This window comes from Passer domesticus, chromosome 9, assembly GCF_036417665.1.
Source record: "Passer domesticus isolate bPasDom1 chromosome 9, bPasDom1.hap1, whole genome shotgun sequence".
Lineage (NCBI taxonomy): Eukaryota > Metazoa > Chordata > Aves > Passeriformes > Passeridae > Passer > Passer domesticus.
In genome coordinates, this window is record NC_087482.1 from 4,751,877 (window position 1) to 4,760,533 (window position 8,657).

The 8,657-nt window shown below is 56.4% G+C and overlaps 2 long non-coding RNA genes across 2 annotated transcripts; both read right to left on the reverse strand.

The window, feature by feature from the left end:
* Positions 1-1,376: 1,376 nt before the first annotated feature.
* Positions 1,377-4,399, reverse strand: LOC135307060 (uncharacterized). The gene is made up of 5 exons (XR_010367801.1): positions 4,299-4,399; positions 4,113-4,211; positions 3,555-3,668; positions 2,756-2,926; positions 1,377-2,225 (listed from the first exon to the last, which is right to left on the reverse strand). It is a non-coding gene; the product is annotated as an uncharacterized LOC135307060 (long non-coding RNA).
* A 1,879-nt stretch (positions 4,400-6,278) lies between these two features.
* Positions 6,279-6,696, reverse strand: LOC135307553 (uncharacterized). The gene is made up of 3 exons (XR_010368288.1): positions 6,622-6,696; positions 6,462-6,533; positions 6,279-6,374 (listed from the first exon to the last, which is right to left on the reverse strand). It is a non-coding gene; the product is annotated as an uncharacterized LOC135307553 (long non-coding RNA).
* Between the last annotated feature and the right edge of the window lie 1,961 nt (positions 6,697-8,657).

The following is an 8,657-nucleotide window of genomic DNA, read 5'->3' on the forward strand; positions in this document are numbered from 1 at the left end:
TTCCTCTATAGACCAATTAGCTCCTAAGGTATTTAATACGTTCCTTGTAGCCTGGTTACTATTCTGGAGTGCACATTGTTTCAGTAAAGCACCTGTCATAAAGTCAGGGACTCCCGCCCCTTCGATAGCAGCGGCTGCCTTATCTATAAAAGATCCAAATGATTCATCTCTTCCTTGCTTTATTCCCATATAAGAGGGGACCCCGCCTGGCTCATTTATCCTGTCTATGGCCATTCGTACTAAGCGCATAGCCTCCCGACATTTTTCAGGACCAATTAATGCCTGCTGCTCTGTACGAAGAAAAGGTCCTGAACCCATTAGCTCATCCAGGGTTATTCCGTGTAACGGGTCGCCTTGCTGCCGTTGTGTCGCTACACATTCCTGGCAAAGTGCCTGCCAGTGTGCATTAAACAAGAGCTGCTGATGCTGAGTGAAGATAAGCTTCGCTACTCCTCTGCAATCAGCCGGCAGTAATACCTGAGTCCCCCAGATGTAATCAAGTATCTGTTTTGTGGGCTCACGGGTCACCCCAAACTGACTAACTGTGGACCGTAATTGTGACAGCAGCTTCCAGTCCAGCGCTGTAATTGTGGCTTCATATCTGTTCCCCTGCACAGGCGAAAATACCACCGGACAAGCAACCTCCACCGCTGCAGCTATAGCTCCACTATCCCCCGAATCCATGATCTCTTTTGCTACCGCCGCCCATGCCTCCCTTCGCTCCCTTGCGACGGCCCCCGCTAGGTCACTTTTTGCCCCAGGGATCGGCTCATTACAAGGAGGAGGAAACGGAGGGTCTGGCCATGGCACAGGCGGTGCGGACGGTGCTGTTACAGCATCCGCGGGGGGTGAGCTGCTGCTTGAAGGAAGAGCCGATGTTGGTGGCAAAACGACTGTAGATGTGGTAGGGGGTAACGGACAGTCGTAGCAGTCCCCATGACTCTTATTCTTATCATATGCTACGCTAGCTTGCTGCGCAGCTTTCTTTTCTACCTGATGTTGTAATAACTCATTGTGCACGACTCGCCATAGCTTTCCTAACTTCCTTGCAGTTTTATCCTCATCTATAGCTGCCTCCCACAACTTGTCCCCGAGCTTACGCCACTCTGTTAATTCATGCACTGTATGAGGATTTTGAAAAACTCCTTGTGCATACCCATAGGCTAACAACTGTGGGAGCTCTTTCTGCAAATCTATGCCCTTAACCTGACGCTTTTTTAAAAAGCAAGTAAATAAATCATATGCTGCTTGCCTTTCCATTTCCATTTTTGAGAACGTCAGCGCTGTTGCAGCCCTTCAAGGTTTCGGCAGCACGTATCGGCCGGGCTCTTCTATAAGGTCACCCAGGCCGCGGCGCTTTTCGCTTTTTCAGCAGTGCTTATTCGCCATCCTTGCTGCTGTAGGACCCGAACTCGTTCACCGATCCACCGTGGTTGCCATTACCGATATCACGTCCGGGGTCACCATTTGTGGTAATCGGCGGAAGAAATGCGGCACTCAATATGAGTGATCAGCAAATCTCAAAACTTTATTGATAGGCACATACATTTATATTGGTGTTAATGAGGCTAATACATATTGCAAAAAGCGAGCTCATTATTGGTTAGTTACTTATCAGCTAACTACGCCTACCTTATCATTCTTGAGGCTACTATGCTGCAGCTGTTTACATATTTTCTTCATGTTTCTAACTAACGATCCTCTCCCCCATCCTGATGTTGCACCAAGGGCACAGTGCCCTTGCCAGGTTTGGACACTGACTGCTGACTCCTATCCTCGTCTCCTTCTTGCTTAATTAACGGTATTATGTCAGTGTGACCTTTGTTAGCTAGCCAGCTGTTCACAAAATCCTCCACAACCTTCAGTGTTGCCTAGAGGGCAAGGCCAGGGGGCTCAGGGGCAGAGGAAGGGATGTGTTGGTCTCAGGAGGTGCTGGAAGGTGCTGGGCTGGTCCTGGGGTCCCTAGCGGAACTCGGGTTGGCTGGGATGGGACAGACGGAGAGAAAAAAAGGAATAAAGGAAGCTTGGGGAGGCCCATGGGGAGAGCAGGTGGCAGTGGGATCTACGGGGCAATAAGACGCTTCCTTGTCGACGGCTCTTCTGGGGTCCTCTTCACAGAACACTTGAGAGGGCTGTCCGGGCCGTTCCTGCTGCTGGAGGAGCTGCTCACGCTCTCTGGGTGTGAGGTGCAGCCACCGTCTTTCAACTCCTGTCCCGAGGTGCTCCTGTGCAGAGAGGAGGTGGCTGAGGCCCCAGCTGCCAGTGGCAAACAGGGACCCTCGTGCACAGCAGGGCCCAGAGCTGGCAAGGCTCCCCAGCACGGCTGGAGCTGCTGGCACAGCTGGGCCCAGCTGGACAGCTGCCCCTCAAGGCCCCGGCCAGCAGGGCACGGCTCTGGGCAGGGTCCCTGGCCAGGAGCGGGCCCCAGAGCACCTCTGCATTTCAAGGGCAACCTCGGCCCTGCTCTTTCTCTTCCCCACCTCCCTCTGCCTCTGCCCCGTGCCCCTGGGGCTGCTCTTGGCCAGACAGCCTCAGTGGGAGCCAGCTCTGGCTGCAGCCCCAGCGGGGCCCCCAGGACAAGGCCCAGCAATTGAGAGGCCAGTGGAAGCACTGGGCAGCAGCAGAACCCTCAGCAGAGTTATTTGGACAATCATGGACTGGCCACAACCCCACTGCAGTCTCAATGGGAATGTTCCCTGACCACGTTAGACTTTCAAAAGAAGCTGTTGGAGGGGGAGAGCAACAAAACACTCACTGTTTTCTCTTCCCGATTCCAAATACCGGATTCCAAACAAGCACAACACGAAGACAAGCTCCAAACAAAACATAAATGCCAGTATTGCTAGCCAGTAGCCTGTTTCCTGATAGAAACCCCTTCCGAGGCCATCCTGGGCATTGGGAACAGGTCTTGTGGTGCCGGCTGCATCTGTGGGAGCGATGGGGACCGTGAGACCATGCTGTGCTGCACTGCTGAGCTGGCAGCACGGTGGATACGGGCAGGACGTCCTCTGTTTCCCCCAGAGCTGGGGCCTGCAGGCACCTTGCCGGCCCTTGGCACAGGCTGTGCCAGCCAACAAAGCCCAGCAGGCCGGGAGGAGAGCCCGGGGGCAGCGCAGCTGCTTGGGCAGTGGCTGCTGCCAGGGACACGGGCCAAAGCCATCCCTGAGCAGCCACTGCCAGCCCTGGCCCTCCCTGCCCCGTCACAGCTCTCCCAGCCCCAGGGGACAGGCTCAGGCCCTGTCAGGACCCAGCGCAGCCCCTGCTCACTCGGGAGCCAGGGCTGGTTCTGGCCCTGGGCTGGCGGCAGGGCTCCCGCTCGGGGCTGCTCCTGTGCCTTGGGCCTCTGGGCACTCAGGGCCAGCTCCGCAGCAGCTGCAGCGCCAGGGACGTTGCTGCACCAGTCCCGTTTCCCCGGGGCTCTGAACAAGTTCCAGAGGCCTGGAAGCCGAGGCGCCTCCAGCTTTGGCTGCTGCCGGGCCGGGCAAGGGCAGGCCCTGGGAGAAGAGCTGCTGCCACACAGCCCCGGCCAGGCCTGAGCCTGGCACAGCAATTACCTGCTGTGCCTGTGCCCGTGTCTGGCTTTGCCTTCCTTCCTGCAGCTAGGGCTGCCAATGAGCCACTGCTTCTCCCTGAGTGTTCCTCCTCCTGAACAGCCTTTTGTTCCATCACTTGAAAAAGGAAAAAAGGGACAACTGGATCAAATGGAAATATTCCCCACTGGGGAGGTGGCACCTTCAGAAGGCAATGCTTGTCTAAGTCACAGGTAAAGATCAAGAAAAAGCCCAGGTAATTGGGGCTGGGCCAGTGCACTCCCTTGTGCAAACAGCTGCACCTCCTGATCTTCTCAGAGACTGGGAAATGGCAGGTGATCTCAGGCCCACAGTACAGTTGGGGCACCCTATCAGCTAATGCCAAATTCCATCCTGCAGAGGCTGGGGAGGAATTGCAGCCAGGCCAGGCTGGGAAACAGCCCTGCAGGGTGTGAAAGCAGCAGCGGGGCAGCGAGGCTGCCATGGATCCCTTCCTGCTGCGCCGGGCACGGCGTGTCCAGATGTGCAGCCAAAGGCAAAGGCTGCTGAGTCCCAGGGGAAGCATGAGAGAAATGCACCCACCTTGTCCTCGGGGTGCTTCCTTCTGTGTTTGTCTCCAGAATTCATATGAGTCATGAGACGTTTTGGCGGCAAATAATTGGGTCTTTCCTTTTGGAGGACCTTAAGAGAAAGTAGTTCCATTTCCCAGGAATGGATCCCACAAAAGCGGGACTCAGCCTGTGGGGTCAGCAGGGTCACACTACTCACCCATGCCATGGGAGCTGGGTTGGGGCCAAGCATCTGGCCCTGGGGCTTGGGAAGTCCTCCCTGCAGACACACCTGTAACTCAACAGCCACAGAAGCTTCTGCCATCTCTGCTGATCTGCACGGGCACCATTGAGCCGCAGCAGCGGTGAGGGGATCGTGCAGGGCGCGGGCACACACGTGCATGGTTCTGTGCTGGCACCTGCAGCGCTGCCTCCCTGGCCCAGCTTTGGGCTCTGAGCTGGCAGCTCTCCCAGGGGAAAGGCCTTGACCTACCCTCACCATCTCCCAGAGGCTCAGTCCTGGATGTGGGGCCTTCACCGGCAGGTTCAGCTGCAAAGAAAGGCAGGACAGAAGAGCTCCTGTGGCACTGCAGGAGATCCTCAGGCTGCCCACAAGGCTCAGCCCCGGGGCACAGCCCTGGGCCCGGCCCCTTCCCTCTCTGCTCTTCTCTGTGACTGCACAGAGCACACAGAAGGACACACTGGCACAGCACACGGGAGGAGGACTGAAAGCTAAATGCTCCTTCCTCCCACTGACAGTGATCCTGTGGGATCCCTCAGGGATCCAGAAGGGAGCAGGGAAAGATTCTCAGAATCCTTCAGCCCTTACATAATGTTAAGGGAAATGGTTTATAAATGAGCTTTGGTTGCATTGATCCTGATTATTCACTCAGGAAAGACAGAATGAAAACTTGCCTCCAGCATCCTCCAGGAACTTCAAACCATCCTTCATCAGGACTTCCTGAAAACCCATGTCACGACTCCAGTCTAGAAGGGAGCAGAGATCAGAACAATATCTGTGGCATGCTGGGAACCCCTAATGCGACAGGGAAAAGGGCACTGCAAGGGGGTCGGGTAAGGCTATGGGACCCAGATGGGAATGGACATGGCCAAAGCTGCACAGGGGCCTGGGGAGCTCTGGGCTGGCTCCTCATCACTCTCCACACTCTTTCCCTGCCCTCAGCAACATCCCTGGGAGGGGTGGCTGGAGTAGCCCAGGGCCTGGGGCTCTCTCCCTCAAACTCACAGAAAATCCTCCCTAAAGCCCTGGGGGAAACTGCAGCAGGCAGTGCCACAGCTATGCCTCCCTCCTACACTCCCTCCTGCCCTCCTTCTGCTGGGACAGCTCCCAGATCCCAAGGGCAAACAGCCAGGCCGTCTCAGGACACACTGCAGCCTTGCTCTCCCCCTCTGTCCTTTCCCCACCGTGGGCACCCCGTGCAGTCACTCCCAGCTTTCAGGACATGTCTCCCATGGAGGGACCCCAGCAGGACTGCTCAGGACCCGAGTGCCCTGAGCCTGCTCGGGATAATTCCCCTGGGCTGTGCCGCTCTAGTCCAGGCTGTGCCCGCACTGCCAAACAGCAGAGAGGGCAGCTCAAGCCTCAGCAGGGCTCAGGCCCAGAGGCACGGCAATTACCTCCTGTGCCTGTGCCTGGCATGGCCTCCCTTCCTGCAGCCAAGGCTGGCACGGAACCACTGCTTCCTCTGGGGAGTGCTTCCATCTGCACAGGCTCTCCTTTGATTTCTGGAAAATGGAAAAGAGACAGCTGGATCAGATGGAAACATTCCTGACTGGGAATGGGAAAGGTGAGGCATCACTTGTGAAAGGAATGGATAAGGATCAGGAAAACACCCAGGATTTTGGGACAACCTAAGGCTGCTTCCTTCCTCAAACAGCCCCAACATCTGATCTGCCTGGACATCAGGAAATTGCAGGGGATCAGAGGGTGGGCATGGACTGTGGTGCAATTGGGGCTGTCTGTCAGCTGATGCCAAATGCCTTCCTGCAGAGGCTGGGCAGAAGCTGCAGCCAGGCCAGGCTGGCAAACAGCCCTGCAGGGCGTGAAAGCAGCAGCGGGGCAGCGAGGCTGCCATGGATCCCTTCCTGCTGTGCCAGGCACGGCGTGTCCAGATGTGCAGCCAAAGGCCCCGGCTGCTGAGTCCCAGGGGAAACATGAGGGAAATGCACCCACCTTGTCTTCTCTGCAGACATTCCTTCAGCATTTGCCACATGATTTCTAATGGGTCCTGGAATTTCTTGCCTGCCATGTCTTTGGTCTCTCCTGTTGGAAGACCTTAAGAGAAAGTAGTTCCATTTCCCAGGAATGGACCCCACAAAAGCAGGGCTCAGCCTGAGGGGTCAACAGGGACACACTACTCACCCCTGCCATGGGAGCTGGGCTTTTGTGCAGCATCCAAGGTAGGAGTTGGTGATGTCGTCCCTGCAGACACATCTGTAACACAACAGCCACAGAAGCTTCTGTCACCTGGTTCTTACCAGTCAGTCAAACATTACGCCTTGGTGGGACAGTGAGAACATACCTGCAGAATGCTCGGGGGGCTTCACAACATCAGAGCGCCAGGGTAATGGAGAATCCTTCCCAGCCTCCCAGTCTGGAAGCAAACCAAGATGAGAACTGTTTCCATTGTGTGCTAGGGCTGGCTCTGGCCCTGGGCTGGCGGCAGGGCTCCCGCTCGGGGCTGCTCCTGTGTCTTGGGCCTCTGGGCACTCAGGGCCAGCTCCGCAGCAGCTGCAGCGCCAGGGACGTTGCTGCAGCAGTCCCGTTTCCCCGGGGCTCTGAACCAGCTCCAGAGGCCTGGAAGCCGAGGCACCTCCAGCTTTGGCTGCTGCCGGGCCGGGCAAGGGCAGGCCCTGGGGGAAGAGCTGCTGCCACACAGCCCCGGCCAGGGCTGAGCCCGGCACAGCAATTACCTGCTGTGCCTGTGCCCGTGTCTGGCATTGCCTTCCTTCCTGCAGCAGGGGCTGGCACCGAAGATGGAGTGCTTCCTTCAAGAAATGCCACCTTCCACTGAAGCACTATGTCCATCTCTTGACAAAGGAAGGGAGACAGATACATCAGATGGGGCTGTTTCCCACTTGGGTGGTGGCATCAGAGGTAATATTTGTGAAATTTATGGAGCAGGAAAATGTCCAGATAACAGTGGCATAATGAGAGCACTTCCACCTCCAAACAGCCACCCTTTTCCTAATCTGCAGGCTTGGATATTGTGGGGGATCTCAGGGTGTGTTGTAGTTTGGGCTGCCTGTCAGCTGATGCCAAATGCCTTCATACAGAGGCTGGGCAGAAGCTGCAGCCAGGCCAGGCTGGGAAACAGCCCTGCAGGGCGTGAAAGCAGCAGCGGGGCAGCGAGGCTGCCATGGATCCCTTCCTACTGTGCCGGGCACGACGTGTCCAGATGTGCAGCCAAAGCTCCCGGCTGCTGAGTCCCAGGGGAAGCATGAGGGAAATGCACCCACCTTGTCCTCCCTGCCGCATTTCCTTCAGCTCTTGCTTCGTCTGTTTGGGTGGTTCCAGGGATATCTTGTCTCTTGTGTCTTGCATCTTCCCTGTCAGAGGAACTTAGAGAAAAATACTTCCATTTCCCAGGAATGGATCCCACAAATGCAGGGCTCAGCCTTTGAGGTCAGCAGGGTCACACTACTCACGCATGCCATGGGAGCTGGGTTTTGGCCAAGCATCCAGCCCTGGAGCTGGAGAAGTCCTCCCCGCAGACACACCTGTAACTCAACAGCCACAGAAGCTTCTGCCATCTCTGCTGATCTGCATGGGCACCACTGAGCCGCAGCAGCGGCAGTGAGGGGATCGTGCAGGGCGAGGGCACACACGTGCATGGTTCTGTGCTGGCACCTGCAGCGCTGCCTCCCTGGCCGAGCTTTGGGCTCTGAGCTGGCAGCTCTCCCAGGGGAAAGGCCTTGACCTACCCTCACCATCTCCCAGAGGCTCAGTCCTGGATGTGGGACCTTCACCTGCAGGTTCAGCTGCAAAGAAAGGCAGGACAGAAGAGCTCCTGTGGCACTGCAGGAGATCCTCAGGCTGCCCACAAGGCTCAGCCCCGGGGCACAGCCCTGGGCCCGGCCCCTTCCCTCTCTGCTCTTCTCTGTGACTGCACAGAGCACACAGAAGGACACACTGGCATTGCACACAGGAGGAAGATTGAAAGCTAAATGCTCCTTCCTCCCACAGACAGTGATTCTGTGGGAGCCCTCAGGCCTCCAGAAGGGAGCAGGGCAAGGTTTCCAGATTCTTTCAACCTTAAGATTATGTTAAGGGAACTGGTTAATAAGTGAGCTTTTGTTGAATTGATCCTGATTATTTACTCAGGAAAGGTAGAGTGAAAACTTGCCTCCAGCATCCTCCAGGAACTTCAAACCATCCTTCATCAGGACTTCCTGAAAACCCATGTCATGATTCCAGTCTAGAAGGGAGCAGAGATCAGAACCATTTCCATGGTGTGCTGGGATCCCCTTCTGACTTAGGGAACTGGGCAATGCAGGGGTGTTGGGTAAGGCTGTGGGAGCCAGATGTGAATGGAGATGGCCAATGCTGCACAGGGGC